Source organism: Rhipicephalus sanguineus, chromosome 2, assembly GCF_013339695.2.
Source record: "Rhipicephalus sanguineus isolate Rsan-2018 chromosome 2, BIME_Rsan_1.4, whole genome shotgun sequence".
NCBI classification, from domain to species: Eukaryota; Metazoa; Arthropoda; class Arachnida; order Ixodida; family Ixodidae; genus Rhipicephalus; species Rhipicephalus sanguineus.
In genome coordinates, this window is record NC_051177.1 from 123600328 (window position 1) to 123616523 (window position 16196).

At 42.6% G+C, this 16196-nt stretch overlaps 1 non-coding gene across 1 annotated transcript; it reads left to right on the forward strand.

The window, feature by feature from the left end:
- Window positions 1–6927: 6927 nt before the first annotated feature.
- On the forward strand, window positions 6928–7009 carry Trnal-uag (transfer RNA leucine (anticodon UAG)). Its single transcript has one exon. It is a non-coding gene; the product is annotated as a tRNA-Leu (tRNA).
- The last annotated feature ends 9187 nt before the right edge of the window (window positions 7010–16196 follow it).

Genomic DNA, 16196 nt, shown 5'->3' on the forward strand with positions numbered 1-16196 from the left:
CTGGCTCTGATGCTAAAATGATTTATGAGTGACCTTATGAGCCCATCGTGATAACGTTATCAACTGCGATATTCATGTGCACTAGAGCGATAAACTGCGGATGCAGATGTAGATTCCTAGATGTAGTGCATACCTATCCTGCACGATAGGTCAACCACATATTCCAATTCACCCACTTAAGTGTCGACGCAATTGCACATTAAAAGCGCATGGGAAGGGGAAAAAATGAGTCAAACATCATATGGGCCGGCCTAAGTCGGCGACACGCGTGATCGCCGCATGTTTGGAGTATAAATCCAGCACTCCTTCCAAACTGACATGTGAGTATCTGTGCAAATTTAGCCTGTGTTTTTTTTTCTATCAGAGACCCGTTGTCTGTGGTAGTGTCTGAGTGCATTAGTTACATCGTACCTGTGCCTTCCTGTTTGTACGTGCCATTAAACCAATTTTTTTTTGTTACCCGGCGCAGTTGTACTCACCTGAACTGTTGTTACTAGTATGCAATAAACTTCCTTGTGTGCACATGAAACTTAAAGGTGCACGTCACATGTTACTTCCCGTGTATTGCAACTCAATGTGTGCATTTGTACACGCTACAAGAGCTAATTTAACGAGCGCTCATTTAATTTCATTGTTCGGCATATTGCTGCAGGGATCACTTCGGTGCTAGGGTTGAAGCTTGGGCTAGATGGCTCATGCTTGAAAGAAGGGGTAAAAAAGCAGCGCAGGATTTTGACGGAACACAAGGCGAAGAAGGGACGACAACAGCGCTGTTTAATTTATCTTCTTATTAATTTATTTATTTGTTTATTTACATCGTATGACCCTCCAGGCCAAAGGCATTATGAAGGGGGGGGGGTAGAAACATGACTTTCGTTATCATACAATCTTAGCTAAAATATAAAGCTTATGTACAAAGAGAACAGGTAAGTTGGCTTGCTTCCTTATACCATGTTAGCTGGTGCAGTGTCGTCGTTCCTTCTTCGTCTTGTGTGCTGTCAGAATCTTGCCCCGTTTTTTTCCTTGTTACAGTCACACTGTTTAAGACGGTATGCTGTGCTCGACGAGTTGTTCGACGTGCCGCGCTCCGGGAGTGACGCCAAACATATAACTTCTCTTTTCGCGGAATGAATAGTACCGATGACAAATTGCCAATGTATTTCGAGCATGAGATCTGGTTATTCGTACACAAGAATCGAACATGACGGAGCTAACTACAAATATATCTTCAATTACACACTAATTGCGGTTAATTAATGAAAATATGTACATATCAACGCATTACCACTTTGTCTTTCTTGCAGTAGAATATTGAGTGCCTTAGAATAAAGTTGCGTAATTTTGACATATTTACAGGCAGTCCGTCGCAATTCACTCCCGAAGTGGATGAAATAAAAAAAAATTGCGAAGAGAAATGTTTCGTGAAAAAGGTAAAACAATAGAAAGGTAATTTAGGGGTAAGAAAAAGCTGAGTGATGCGACTTGTTTTCGAAGCGTCTTGTCTTTGCTGACTCAAATTCCCACAAATGAGAGTCAGTGAGAAAAGAAGAGAAGCCACATGCTAAAAAAGTCAATCGTAAAGCATTCTCCAATGGATTCTCCAATGTTTATTCTAACTTCTGTTGCAACTATTGTGTGCCTCCTCGTGGAAGACTTACTATCATTCTATCCGGTACAAATAAGTTGTAATATTACAAATAAGAAAACATCGCTTGCCACGCAAAAATAGAATGACTTCATTTCCTATGTGGTTATGTAGTTCTACTATTGTAGCAGATATAAGCGCCCGCTATATTAGCCCGCTATAAGCTCACTAATGAAAGGCCAGGCCAAACTTACCTGCGAAAAGGTGACCTTCAGATGCGATGTGTTTGAGGTCATATTGTAGACTGTACTTCAGCTGAGTTATGAAGCCAGTGATACACACGGTCGCGCTTATATAGCTCCACGCGCCGCACCATATATCAGTGATATGAAGTATTGCAGACGACCCTCATACAAAAAAGTAAAAAATAAATTGTGTTTAGCTGTAAGAAACTACGTATTCAGATTGCAAGTTCATAATGGCAGATATTTCGGTGTTCATAAATAATCGGCACACGCAACATATACTGCGTGCTGTTCACTATATCACTGCATGGCTATCTGTCCTTCATTATTCATCACGATGAAATTGTACGTTCAACAAAAGAAGGGAGCGTAAAGCGGGCAAAAGCGACGTGAAAGTGCTCCGTATTCCCGAAAATATGTTATTCTTAATCTCCTTAGAGCAAGCGTAATGCCCCAGTAGAGAGATATGGAAATACGGAAAATTGAATATCGCTTACTCGACATCTTATTTCGAAAACCTACATGTAGAAAGTGTACGATTGCAGGCCTCAAGCTATCAAGAACGACATACAACCTCATTCATTCATTTCTCTACGAGAGATATGAGTGTTTTGAGAACAAAACAAAAATCTTAAACACATTTGTCAAGACGTGGTCATTTATTTCAACTTTTTTTACTTTGAGTTGAGGGGGGGGGGGTTATATACTATTTCTGAACCAGTACAGCATTCATGCACTTATTGCTGGGGTTTCGGTGAACGCTTAAATAAGATCTCGCGCAAAGTTTAGTGGAGGTAACAGTGTGATTTTTTGGCGTCTCATCGCAGGTGGTGGCAGCGTAGCTTCGACATAATCGCGAATAGCATTGCTTACTTTAAACATAGCAACACCATAGATTTCACATAAGGAGCAAGATTAGTACGCGTGACACAGAGGCGAAAATAAGCTCAACAGCGTATTCAAGACGCCTGCTTTCGTGAAGAATTTTGAAAACGGCACCAACCTCAACATCATGATTGCCAGTAGTTTAAATAGTAAACTTGGGCGCCAAAAACACGACCGCACAAGAACACGTAGACGGGACGGGCGCTCCCCTGACTATATCCTGTCTCTGTGTTGCGTGGTCGTGTTTTTGGCGCATCAGTTTACTATTTTTTACTGAAGACGCACCAACTAGCCTAACAGCAAGTGCTACTAGAGTGTATCGTAATCATAATAGAGCCATCTTATATATACTAAAAGATGAAGGTCTCTTACGGCGATGTCAAATTGATCCTGTCTATATGGCATCAACCAATTACATCCTGCAGTGCATACGTAATTCTTGATCTCTTATTGTCACCTATAGTCCTGTGGAGTCCTGCTATCATCTTTTATCCCCCTTACCCCTTCCCCCAGCACAGGGTAGCCAGCCGGTCTAAGAACTGGCTAACCTCTCTGTCTTTCCGCTTGTTTCTTCCTTCCTTCCTCCTTCCTGGGCTGCGTATATCATGGAAAATATTTGGCTCTTATGCATGTTGTCAACATTTCATTTCTTAACATATTAGAGCTTTCCGTTTCATAACTCGCTGAGCAATTTTTCAGGTTTTTCGCCCTTGTTCGCTATTCTAGAAGCCTTGCTGTGTTCCTTTGCGGAATTCACCGCTGTTTCACTGCAGTGTTGTGAATAGTGCTGTGTATTACGTTCATAAAATTGGCTTCGAAGAAAAGCACTAGCACGAACTCAATTGTACCCAACATCTATTGTGGTTGGTTATCTTCAAAATTACACGAAACGGAAAGGTTCAGTTTAGTCAGGTCTGCCTATGTGGCTCAACTTATTAGGGACGTTGAGTCCCTGCTGACTATATTGCGCAGGCAGTTCACGAGAAAGAGTCTGGGGTGTCGCAGTGAACTTATTACTGTAAAATGCGTGGTCAATTATCATGTCTACAGAGAAACGTAGTGTATATGGCCCGCTCGTCACATTAATGACATCACGGTTTGATAGCTTGACCAAATAGCTTCAGATAGTGCGCTATGTCCCTTAAGTAGAGTGCAGTGTACGAAAGAGGAAAAAAAAGCTGTTATCCACCCGTTTGTATGTATTGTTAGAATCCGGATCAAGACGAATTTTTCGTCAACTGGGAAGCTTTTATTTTACAAAGAAAATCTGCAGGAAATTCGATAATTTGTAGCTTTGTCCTACAAACAGGCGTATAAGAATTTCCCTTCCTCTTTCCTGAACCTCCTTCTACTTTGCAGGCCGCACATTTGGCGGTCATTAAAACTATACCTCATACATACGCGTCAAATGCTGCCCGTTGCGACTTTTCCAGGTCGTCTTCGCAGCGCTTATTTTAGTTGCTTGGCAAAGAGATTGCAGGCTTTACTGAAGCACTACGGTGCAATTGAGTGATAGCGCAGATATCAAGTGGTTTGGTGCTAGCGATAAACTTAGCTCCCAGCGCAATGCAATTACATATAACCTACTCTGTCGAGAGTGGTTGCATGGTCCGGAAGAAGGCAGCACGTAGGCGGATTGCCGGCGATCGATGCAGTATATATATAACGGCATGCCAGAGTTCCTAGACTACACCTCTCGTGGCCCATAGGGAGCTCTGCTGAACGAACGCCTGAACTACACGTAATGAACAACAGGAGCGTATTCCAGAAGGTGACCGACAAGCACGCAAAAAATCATTCCTAAGGCTTTAGCAGAGTGTAACGTTGGGCGACAGGGTACATAGCTTAACCAAAGACTTGTGACGCAAAATAACAAGGACAAAAAAAAAAAAGCGGGTGAAGACAGGATAAGGCGCCAGTCCGTTGCCATGTATCCCGTCTTCTCTCATTTTCTTCCCTTGTTCTATTTGCGTCACAAGTCTTTCGTTAAACATTCCTAACGCTGCAATGTCTTTCAAAATAGGTTAAAGTGATAGCAAAAATCCTGTATTTCGTTTGCTCATTCCTATCATAAGTGGTATTGCCGAAGACAGCTGCGAGCGTTTGCTTGTTTTATCAGTGCCAGAACAAGTAAGGAGGGAACGATGCACGCTCGATTTCACCATACCAACGTGAGTCTAACGCGCAATTGAAACGATAAGTTCCGATTTATTCATTTTTTTTTTCATTACAAAGGGTATACGTTTCGAAGAGGAGCGCTTGTGTAATAAAAATAAGGAAAAGAAGCTGCGTAGTATGATAAGCGCCCCGCGAATATAAGGTCAAGAAAGAAAGAAGGCGGTGGTGTCACGGCAACTCGCCAGAAGCCGCTAATCGAGAACGCGGTCGTTCGTACCTGGAGTGATGCCAAGGAGGGCGTCGCTGAAAGTTCCGGCGCATCCGCACGCCACGGGCTAACCTTAGCCTCGTCGTCGAGTTAATTACAACGAATGTCTTTCACAAATAGAAGAGCTGCAGTAAACAACTCATGGCTGTGGTCTTCTTTTTAATCGTGCTGAAGTGACTGTGCATATATATTTTTTTGTACCGCACTTCTATGAAGCAAGGTGGCCGGCACCTTTAGGAGATGTCAACGTCTCTAACAAGGATTTAGTAATAATAATAATAAGAATAAGGTCTGTTAAAATGCGGCGCTAATGGAAACCAGCAAGTAACGGGTAAAAGAAAGTGACAGGTTCTTTAAAATTTTCAGCGTTCGTGTTATGAGATGACGACCACGTATAAGATATTCAGACGAGATAGGTCACTGACCCAACCCACGTGCACGCACGCAATGCCATATATGTGCATATTAACTTTAAGCTTTGACAAATCAGTTACATGATTACAATAAGTGACACTGGAAGCAGCAAAGAATATGGTCTACGTTCGCAAGATGATCTTTCGCTAGATTGTTTACATAAAAAAAGTTCAGCCACTCTGATTGGAAGGTGGCCGGCCAGTAAAAAAGCGAATTTATTGAAGAAATAAACGTAATGAATTCGACCCCCCCCCCTCCCTTAAGACGAAGCTTACCGCAAAGTGAACCGAGGCAGGAAGTTTCCAAACACATATTTCTGCAGCAAGATCAGATGTCACAGTTCCGTAAAAATATAGAATAAACTGTCTGAAACGGGCTGGTGTGAAGTGCGAAATCTCAGAGAAACTTATCATTAGCCTTACAAAGACTCTGCAAGAGCCTACTTTATTAAAAAGCTGCCATATACTCCTTCAAAAGTTATTATTGCTTTTAAACAAGCATATGATACTTTATTTATGCTCGATAAGTGTTGTTTGACAAACTGAGATGCTATTAAATCTGCAATTTCGAAGTACTTTCGTGTGCCATTTCGACGGGCTCATTCAGAAATACGCTCTCCGCAGTCTACGTATCTTCAATTATCTTTTTGAGTGCAAGAAACCTGGTCAAATTTGGTGCAGTATAGAGGACAAGAGAAAGAATTTTGAGAAAAGAGAATGCGCGGAGATGTTTACCAATATAATCAACTTATAATACTGACATTCTCTCTCATATGGTAATGAAAATTGAACCTTGGGAATAAAAAAAGAAAATGTGGTCTACGTAAATCTGCATACTAAATTTAGCGCTTGGTGACAGCTGTAAACCCGAATATAATTTCAATCCTAGTTCATTTTTTTCCGGCCTATATCTTTCTCTGCGCATACGTTACCTTTATAGTGCAATTAATAGCCAACACTCTTTCTCCACCCTCTCTTTACTGCTGAAAAGATAATTTGTATTGTGGACTGGCTTTTTTACCGCAAAATGGCAAATGTTCCCTGGCGGACTGTGCTCAGAATATAAAGATCTTGTCAAGCTGTTTCTTTTTAGCTACTTTCTTTCTTTGAGGATTTCAGTTTATTTAAAGACATAAACGAAATGAAGGGGGTATATTTATCTTTATGTTCCCCAATCACTTTCATAACGAGATAATAGCGTTAATTTTTTTCTAACGCGACCACTGGCGGCAGTTTCACAGCATATACAAAGTTTCCCGGCATATACGACGTGGCGTTACCGTTCGCAAGGCGTCGTCCTCGGAATACAACATATGTTGTCGCACACCGGTTTCCGACACGTGTGCAAGCGTCGTCACATACGCAGCTGCATTGCAGCGAACTGCCGGGCGCGGAAAGCTCTCGCTTCTCGTCGGTAGCGTGGCCGAGTGGTCTAAGGCGCTGGTTTTAGGCACCAGTCTCTCCGGGGGCGTGGGTTCGAATCCCACCGCTGCCAAAATTTATTTTTTTAATAACATTTTTTCTTTTGCTCGGAGGCTTCAAGGTCATCTCGCTGTGCCCGAGTCGCGCGGCGGATGCCTTTTTTATTTGTTCTTTCCTGTTCCTCCCCGGCTCCATTTATCTTTCGGGCGAGCGCGGGCGAAAAACAGGTCTTCTACGTCATTTGCTCATGCGTTTCTTGAACTCGCTGCCAATACTCGCTACATACTTTGCCTGCCGCATACCTTTTTATGCCAGCTACGTTAAGCCTTGTATCTGACCCGAGAATAAACGTACGTTGCCACACTTGTTTTATATTAGCATCAATTACGCGAAGATATTTAACAAATTGATTCAGTAAATATTTTGAGTGCTGAACCTATGTTCTTCTTTCTGTGTTTTATTACTGTTATATTTATAAGTTTTCTTATTTTAATTTTAGAAATTTGCCGAGACAATTGCGTTAGGTAACCGCAGATTTTGACGCGATTTCCGATTGCGTAAAATGTTTTGAAGCCACGAGTAAGGCCTCTCTTGTTTTTATATTACAATCGCGCAATATGAAATGGTTTTTTTTTCTTTGCCTTTCCATTTCTTTTTTACTAAGCTCAAAGCTAGAGTAGTGTCCGCGTGTTCGAACTTAACACTGGCTTTACACACCTTTATCTCACGCTGACTTAAAAGGCTACGGGAAGGGCAGCAATTAGGTTTAGCACTTTTATTACACCGGAACAAAACGTTTACTTAGAATTGGCAATGCTTGACAAGGAACATGCGGCAGCGTTGTTCAATTTTTTATCGCGGTCGTCTTTTTTTGTTCTTTAAAACGCTGGAAGACGTGCCTTCTCAGTTAGAGCGTCTCTTCTCAATAATGTTCCATCCTTTCTCGAGGTAGGCACGTGAGCAGTTATGTGCACTGACCGCTTTCACGAACGTATACTTACTAGTTGAGGCGGTGTAATAATGAAAACTGCAGATAAATATACTGAACCCACTTTTTCCTGCCTCGCGATTGTTTTAGTTCTTATATATTAAGCTAATAACTCACGCATCTGCTGAAATGTAACAAACCTTTTTACGTTACCTTGTTGGAGATGTAAATCATCTCCAAACTTCTCTGCAATGTAATTATGGAATAATTTACCTACATCAATAAAATGCTAAAGTTTCCTTAATATAATTGAAAAATTCATGAAAGTAGTAGTTGTTAAATTTTTTATCTGCCTTTTTCCTTCGTTGTACAAGAGTCCTATAATGTTGTACTAGATTTCTGTTTCTATATACTGTATATATTTATCAGATTATGTGTTATTGGATTTCATGCATTTTTTTATTATGGCATGCGCATTGCTTCCTTTATATTTTACTGTTGAAAACTGCTGCTAATTCTTGTATTATTTATTTGTAACCTTCGCCGAGGGTCCAGTTGCAGTTTTGTACTTTGGACATCCTGGTCTGTATTACTTTTGGCTTTGTTATGATACTTATTATGTCACAATAAAATTGCTTGATTGATTGATTGATTGATTGATTGATTGATTGATTGATTGATTGATTGATTGGTAAATTTGTCACTTTTGTTCTTAGCGTGATCTTTCTCCTTCAACGATGAATAGTGTTGGTGCAGATGTCGTCTAACATGTTCTTGGTGGAATATTTGTGTTTTCTTTTTCACACTGACATATTTTACCGTAATGACTCAATCAATGAGATCGTGACAATACCCTTGGCCAATAAGAGCGGAGAGGCGGCAAATTTGACTCGCAATTCTTTTTAACTCGAAGCCACGGACCTCGCTGCCGATCCAAGTTTCTATCTATCTATCTATCTATCTATCTATCTATCTATCTATCTATCTATCTATCTATCTATCTATCTATCTATCTATCTATCTATCTATCTATCTATCTATCTATCTATCTATCTATCTATCTATCTATCTATCTATCTATCTATCTATCTATCTATCTATCTATCTATCTATCTATCTATCTATCTATCTATCTATCTATCTATCTATCTATCTATCTATCTATCTATCTATCTATCTATCTATCTATCTATCTATCTATCTATCTATCTATAATACTTCGTGATGCTGTATTTCATTACCTTATTCGTTAATGGGCCATAATGCAGTGTGTGCATGACAAACACGCATGACATATCACGAAATGACTTACGCGGTACTCGTGTCATCTGTATCATGACAAGAATGGCACAATTGGCATATTGCATTACTTAAATTGAGTTTTACGGTGCAAAAGCAACTGAGGCTAAGCTGCGCCACAGACAGGGCGTTTTGTAATGACCAGTAAATGTGTAACTCCAAAGCTTATGTAAAAATCGCTTTTCTTTAAGAAACTGATAACATTAGACAGGGGAATAAGTGGACAATCTCCAAGAATTAGTCTCGGGTGCATAGGTATGTGACGTTTGTATAGTTCTCCGAAGTATTTGTTTGCTTCATTAGCTTGGTATATTCCAGAATGGCGTGTCATGATATATCGCATGACGTGCATGTCGTGCATGTGATGACATGATACGAGTGGCATAAATGGCAGGCTGCCGTTGCGGTCGTATTATTAACCGAGGTATCAGTATGGCATAGCAAAACTGGCGAGACATAGACACCATGAGATGTGCCATATTCGCGTAAGATCAACTCTGATCTGATAACTGTTGTGTAGGGCTTGCTCGCTCCCGCTTCTGTCCACCCCCCCCCCCCCCCCCCCAGCCTCGTCCATGCGGAAAGAGCCATTTATTAACGGTTGCAAAAGCAAAGCTAGTGCTCGCTTTCCCTCGCTCATGTGATTAGCCACGGAATGCACGATTCTAACGAAATACAAGTAGGCACGGGAGCGTGGGAACGCGAGGAAATAGCACCCAAGAATCGCGCGCTATGTCACAGAATATAAATTATGTACGTGGTGCGCACAAGTATACTTTGTCATTTATGAAGCGATACGGACGTAAGCACAGCTCGCGGTACATGTTTCTAGCATAGAACACATTCATGATGCTAAAACTATACACTTCGTCGAGAATCCGGAGGGTGGCAATCTTACCGGGCTTGGGGACATTGGTGTGGCCTTAATGAGCCATGACAAACGAGTGGGATTGTCGTAAGGTCTCTACAGCACGGACCTCTTTCTTCCGGCATTACCCCGGCGCACGTATGACGCATATATATTGCCACACGCATAACCACTCCTTCACGAAATAGTATTACGCCAGGAATGACATTAGTAAACTTGCAGAGTTGTGGCATTGCTTCGGCTGAAACAGTACAGGGATAATTTGAAATCTTTGGGCGTGGCCTTTTGTCTTGTAGCGACGGGCTTATATCGGCTTCTGTTAATGGCGATGCAACTGTGAAGCGGTGAAAAGGTATTTATACGCACGGCTCAGGGGGCGGCACCCCTACGCTATTTGCGGAAGAGGTGTCGAGAGCTCCGGATTCTGCCGTTGTTCCCTTAGTGCCCACCCCTCTTACGTGCCGTCTTTAAAGGTTGCGACTTGCGGTAAGTCAGACGCTCTGCAGTGGTTGCTCATTGCTGGAATCGAAGACTGTGCTTCTTATTGAATTATCTTTGCACATTTTGGTAGAGGCGAGGTGTAAGTGCAGCAAGGCTATGGGAATAGACAGATCATAAGCCGTACAATATACACATTTTTTTTTTCGACAGAGATGGAGAGCACCTCCTTTATGGACTGTGACACGGGAGTACAAAGGCTGACGCACGCTAGCGTCACTGCCTCGGCTTTGCATTTTTGTGTGTGTATGTATGGGAGGGGGGGGGGGGTAACATATTTTCAGCAGCCCAGAGGAGATTATGGCGGCACCCAGGGAGCCTACGTTGAAAAGGTGTATAGTTACTGGACATACGCTCACCGGAACATTCTTCAACGTTGACCAATACCTCAACTGGAATAAACACTGAGATGTTAGTTTAGCGCTGTGTCCCGTCTTGCTCTGTCGTCGCCTGTGTGATTTTTTGCGCTACTGTTCCGAGTTGACCAACAGTACTATACTTGTCTATCGGTGACTTGAACAATTAAAAAAAAAAATTATGCTAGAAGTAAACGACACAATAGCTTTACTAACGGTAGCTAAAACACACGTGAGTCTGCTGACACTTGCATGACATAGACATCTTCTTATGTAGAATGTAGTAACATATGAACTACCGAACAGTATGTAGGACCTAAGTAATTAGTAAAATGAAGAGGTTTAGAGTTTCCTTTTCATTCTATGTTTTGTGAAAGCGCAGGAAAAGCATAACTCGTTTGTGCTGAGCACGGCCTACTTAAAGGGACTCTAAAAAGAAAAACAATTTTTCTCATATTAGCAAATTAGTCTTTCACAATTCCGAAATCACCACGCATGCCGCGAGAAGACGCTTGGTGAGCGAAAAAACACGCAAAACGCAAAATGCAGGTGAAATTCCTGCACCAAATGTCGTGACGTCATACACTTTGACGGCGTCTACTAGGACCCACGTTGTTCATAATCAGTAAAAATGAAGTAAATTGTGCTCTAAGAGCGCCATAGACTTAACACACCAACTTGCAGGAAATTTCGTAGAGCCAATGCCGCCAAAATACGAAAAAATGCACTTTGAAATCCGTGACGTCACCTGCAGCCATTTCAATTAAACTTTGACCATATTTTTCTCCTATAGCAATAAACATGCAATGGTGAAATTAGCGACATTATGGTTCCCAGAGTACAGTTTATCAATACAAACCGATTCACTCTTTCACTTAAAGGGGTCATGAACCACTTTTCCAAGTAATGATCTAATGGCCTCAGTATCAGAGTGTACTGCCTCCCGAATCGATTGCCGCAAAAATTTCTCGAATCCGTCAAGAATCAGCGGAGTTACGGGGGTTTGGCGCACGCTCCCAGCGCTTTCTCTCTTTTCTCGTGCCGACGAGCGCACTGGAAGCTAGACAGGGAGGGATGGCATGGGGGAAAGAAGTTACGCCAGCGCGCGTCATGAAACGCGATCGCTCTCCCGCTGTGATTCGCTTGCGCGAGTGCGGCTACCGTGTACTGAGGAGTGCGGCGCCGGCAAGTGCCGGCACACCGCGGCAAGAAGCGCATCTGATCCGAACGCCGCTCTCGATTTACGTCGGCTATCGGCCAATAAGCATGCTATGTCTCTTGCGACGTACAGCGGACAGACGCCCCGCCCACCGACGAGAGTGAGAAATGGCCTCTGTTTGAAAAGAAGGTGCCTGGGGAAACGGCAACTTCGCGCTCCGCTTGTGGCCATTACGCGGCGCGCACGACTGTAATATTTGGCAGAGCAGTTCATAGCCGTGTCAGCTTTCCGCAGGATGTTTTTTTCAGTCAGCCCAAGGGGGTGCTTCATGACCCCTTTAAGTGTCTTTATACAGTATGTTTTGCCTGCTCGCAGATAGCAATGGGATAACGATTCGAAATGCAGCAAGATATCTAAATGCTTTTAACAAGCCTGTAATACACTCCATTTGTTGATGCACCGAGCACACGCAGGAGATCCGCGCTCCCATCCGCACCCCACGCGATCCATGACCCCAGCGTGCAGCTGTCTCCACAGCTGCGATGTGTAATAGGCTTCCGTTACGTCTCTATAAAGACAGTGCGGGGTGTAAACACTGGGAAGATCGCTCTTTTTTTAGTGTTTAACTTATTACAATAGCGCACGCATGCACTGTAAAGTGTAATATCTATACATCTTGATGTAACAATGCTTTCCCACTCTTTTACATATTACCTTACACGCACGCGTGTAAGACGTTTTTTGCTTTAGCAACAACAAATAACTATATTCGACGACGCTGTTAACTTTCGCAACGAATACCAATTACGTTAATGTGGTAGATCGAAATAAATAAGTTTATTGAAGTTTGTACGCTTGAAGTTTATACGCTTTCTCATCGAGTTGGCTTCATTAATAAAATATATATGCATGATAATAGGGCCTATACTAGTCATATATATATATATATATATATATATATATATATATATATATATATATATATATATATATATATATATATATATATATATATATATATATATATATTTCGTATATGCCTGCTTATTCGCCGAGTGGTAATCTCTCATATTTCTCCCCTACCTGCTTATGTACCCAGAGTTATTTTCGTTTTCGTTTGTTTGGTAGAACATTTCGAACTGTCTGCGGAATGTACCATCGTGGTTTGGGAATCGTACACACAAAAGTGAATGAAAAAAGGGAATTTCGGGAATTTTGAGGGCTCGCTTCTTTCTTTGACAAAACCTTAATGAAAAACACCAGAAAATTAAGCCAAGGAAGCTGTAGGGGACGTTAACTGTACTCTTTAAAGTGTATTGTAATAATCGTGACATAGATGTGAAGAAATTGAAGTGGACAAAAGACAAAAGAAACACAAAAGTTAAGAAGCTTCCATGTCAAGTTTTTCACGCTCATACAGCTTCGCTTGTCCGCAAAGTTTCGAAACAAACAAAGAAATTCCGCAAAAGAAAGATAAAAGCACCTCAAGCTGGGGAGGACGATGTGATGTGCATCGTTTTTCAGCTTCAGTTTCAGCACTAGCCTACATCCCTACTCTGGTGCCTCCCGACCTCAAGTAAAGTACCTACGTTGATCAATATACGCCCCTTGATTTTCCACGCACTTGTGAATTAACAAATAAGTTCAGGTTAAGAACACAATAACGATTGTTTGTATGTGCTGTTGGGGATGCAGGAGACTCCGGACTCGGCGATGGTTATTGAAGGGTCTTTATTAAATTACGCGACCCGAAAACAAAGGGCCCCAGGCCCGATTGGGTATACAAGCGGTTTTCCGAGCAGCTTGTCTCCTTGGCTGCCGGAGGTGGACTCCCCGTCGCCTCGTCGACGCTCTCTCCAAGGTAAATGTAAATGGTAGCGAAGCTTCCATAGAAGCCCATACGTTCAGAAAATGGCTGCTCATCAGCTGCTCATGGGGCTTGGCGCCACCTGTGTGAGGAGGGAACACTTCCGGCGGAACAAAAAATAAAGCGGATGTGACGCAATATCCGGTAAAAAAGTGACGTCATTTTGTTGGCACTAGCGCGAAATTTGACCTCAAAATATTTTTCCTAGGCCCCTGATCACTAAGGACTCGCGCTACAGCGAGCCGGCAAGCCCTTGGCGAATGCGCTTGAAGCCAACGCTAGCTAAACTAGTATCGACCCGTGAATAAACAGCCGTGTTTAAGTGTACCGTCGTGGAATTCGCCTTGGTTTTACCAGGAAACTTTATTCTCTGAGCTTTTATTCTGCGTTCGTGTGATCTTCCACAGCGTGAATAACGTAGGCAGCAGCGTACATCTCATATTTGCAGCGTTGCTTTTTGCTTCGCACATGCGCAGGGGACTTAAAGAGCGCATTGCATGCGTGCTTCAGTTCTAACGAGAAGAAATGACGCCTGGTCACGCCAAAATAATGATATTTCAGTTTTATTCAATGGTCACAATAAAGCAATTTAACACACCCTACACAATGAGCAACAAATGTCATAAGTACAAAAGGTGCGTACACTACGTGCACTATGTTTTGCCTTTTGTTCCGATAAATTAACCTTACGTGTAACGTATCAAGACATGCGAATTGTAGCGATCGTAGCGCGACAGATAACTTAGCGATCTGCTCACCGATAACCGGAAATATAGTAGGCACCCGCATGTTCACGAAGGAAACCGGGCAGCAGGAATACTGATCCATGAAAATCCAGCAAGCACACTACTCCGAAACCGTTGCCCCGGTGTCTTATCTAGAAGAGAGGGCTCGCCAGGCGTACGCGTGTTGCTATTGCATCCTTGGAACACCACATCGTTTCCGCTAGTACCGAGGAAAGCGTTCGGCGTGAAATGTTAGCCGCCTCGTGCCGTTGTCCGTTGAACACCGTAGCCAACACGTTCACCAATGATGAAACGCACATCGCAACTTCGCGCACACAAAAATCAAATTCTCACCACAATAATTCACAGCACGCATGCAAGTGCGAAACACCAGCACACCTGAGGGGGTGTGTCGCCGCAGGACGAACTTTACGCGCGCCTTTCCGAACACTACAAGGACTGCGTCGCAGAGCAATGGCATGTGTCATTCTTTAGAGGGCGCTAATAAGAAGATTTTTGATAATGCATATACATTTTCATGAATTCTTTGTACACTGGATCTAAATAAATGTTATTCTGAATAAATCTCGGTCATAAAATATAAATATTATTTTGTTGTTGAATGAAATTAGGTTTTTTGTTATTAGTGTTTGTTCCCACCACACCTAGTCGCGCTTCAATCGCTACTCCCATAACTCCCCATGCTGATGTCGCTGACAATAGGATCTGAACCGCTTTTCGCCCGAAGCTTCGCGACCTATTTGGATAGACCTTGCTCTCTCCCTTCCACGACGATCACGTGACCCGGCCGCGGCTTCCAGGCGCCAGCTCCTGGGGTCGAAGGTCGAACACATCGACGCTTGGTTCCAAAGCAAGGGGCGCGATGACAGGCAAACACCTCTCGTCCCCCCGTAACCGTTCCAGGGAAGAGCCGTGGTCTGTTCACTATCAGTTTTACGACCGACGCGGCGGTCTCAGGCTCGCGGGGTGCGCGGAAACGGCGTGAAGGCATCTCGGGCTTCAACACCGATATATCTTGAACAGAGAGTCCGCGAAGCTGCTGTCACGCAACAGTGCATCCAGGCCTAAAATTGTCATGGTTTCAAATATGTCAGTAATCGCAAACTTGCGCCTATGTTGAATAACAGAGGGGGGAAAACGAGAATAGAATGAGCCAGGAAGCAGATGGCATTAAATTTATAGCGCGGTTGTGTTATAAATTATAAACAAAAATTTGCGTAACAAGGTTGGAAAGTGCGGAGTCTTTGGCGATCTTTATGTTAAGATTCCTAATAGCAGGTTCGAAAGACGAAGCTTGACGGCGAGAAGCCCGAATGGCTGCCGTAAATATATATTCTACTAGGAGTTTGTTAGTGGTTATAGATCGCACCGAATGTTGTCGATGTAACGATAATAAATAATAAAATTAGTTATAAAATGACACTTTAAAAGCAGGCCTTCGATAGCCTCACCAATAAAACGTCATGAATGTAACGTGATCGATACGACGACATACTTATGCACATTATGCCCATATATAACCTGCTTAAAACTAAATCG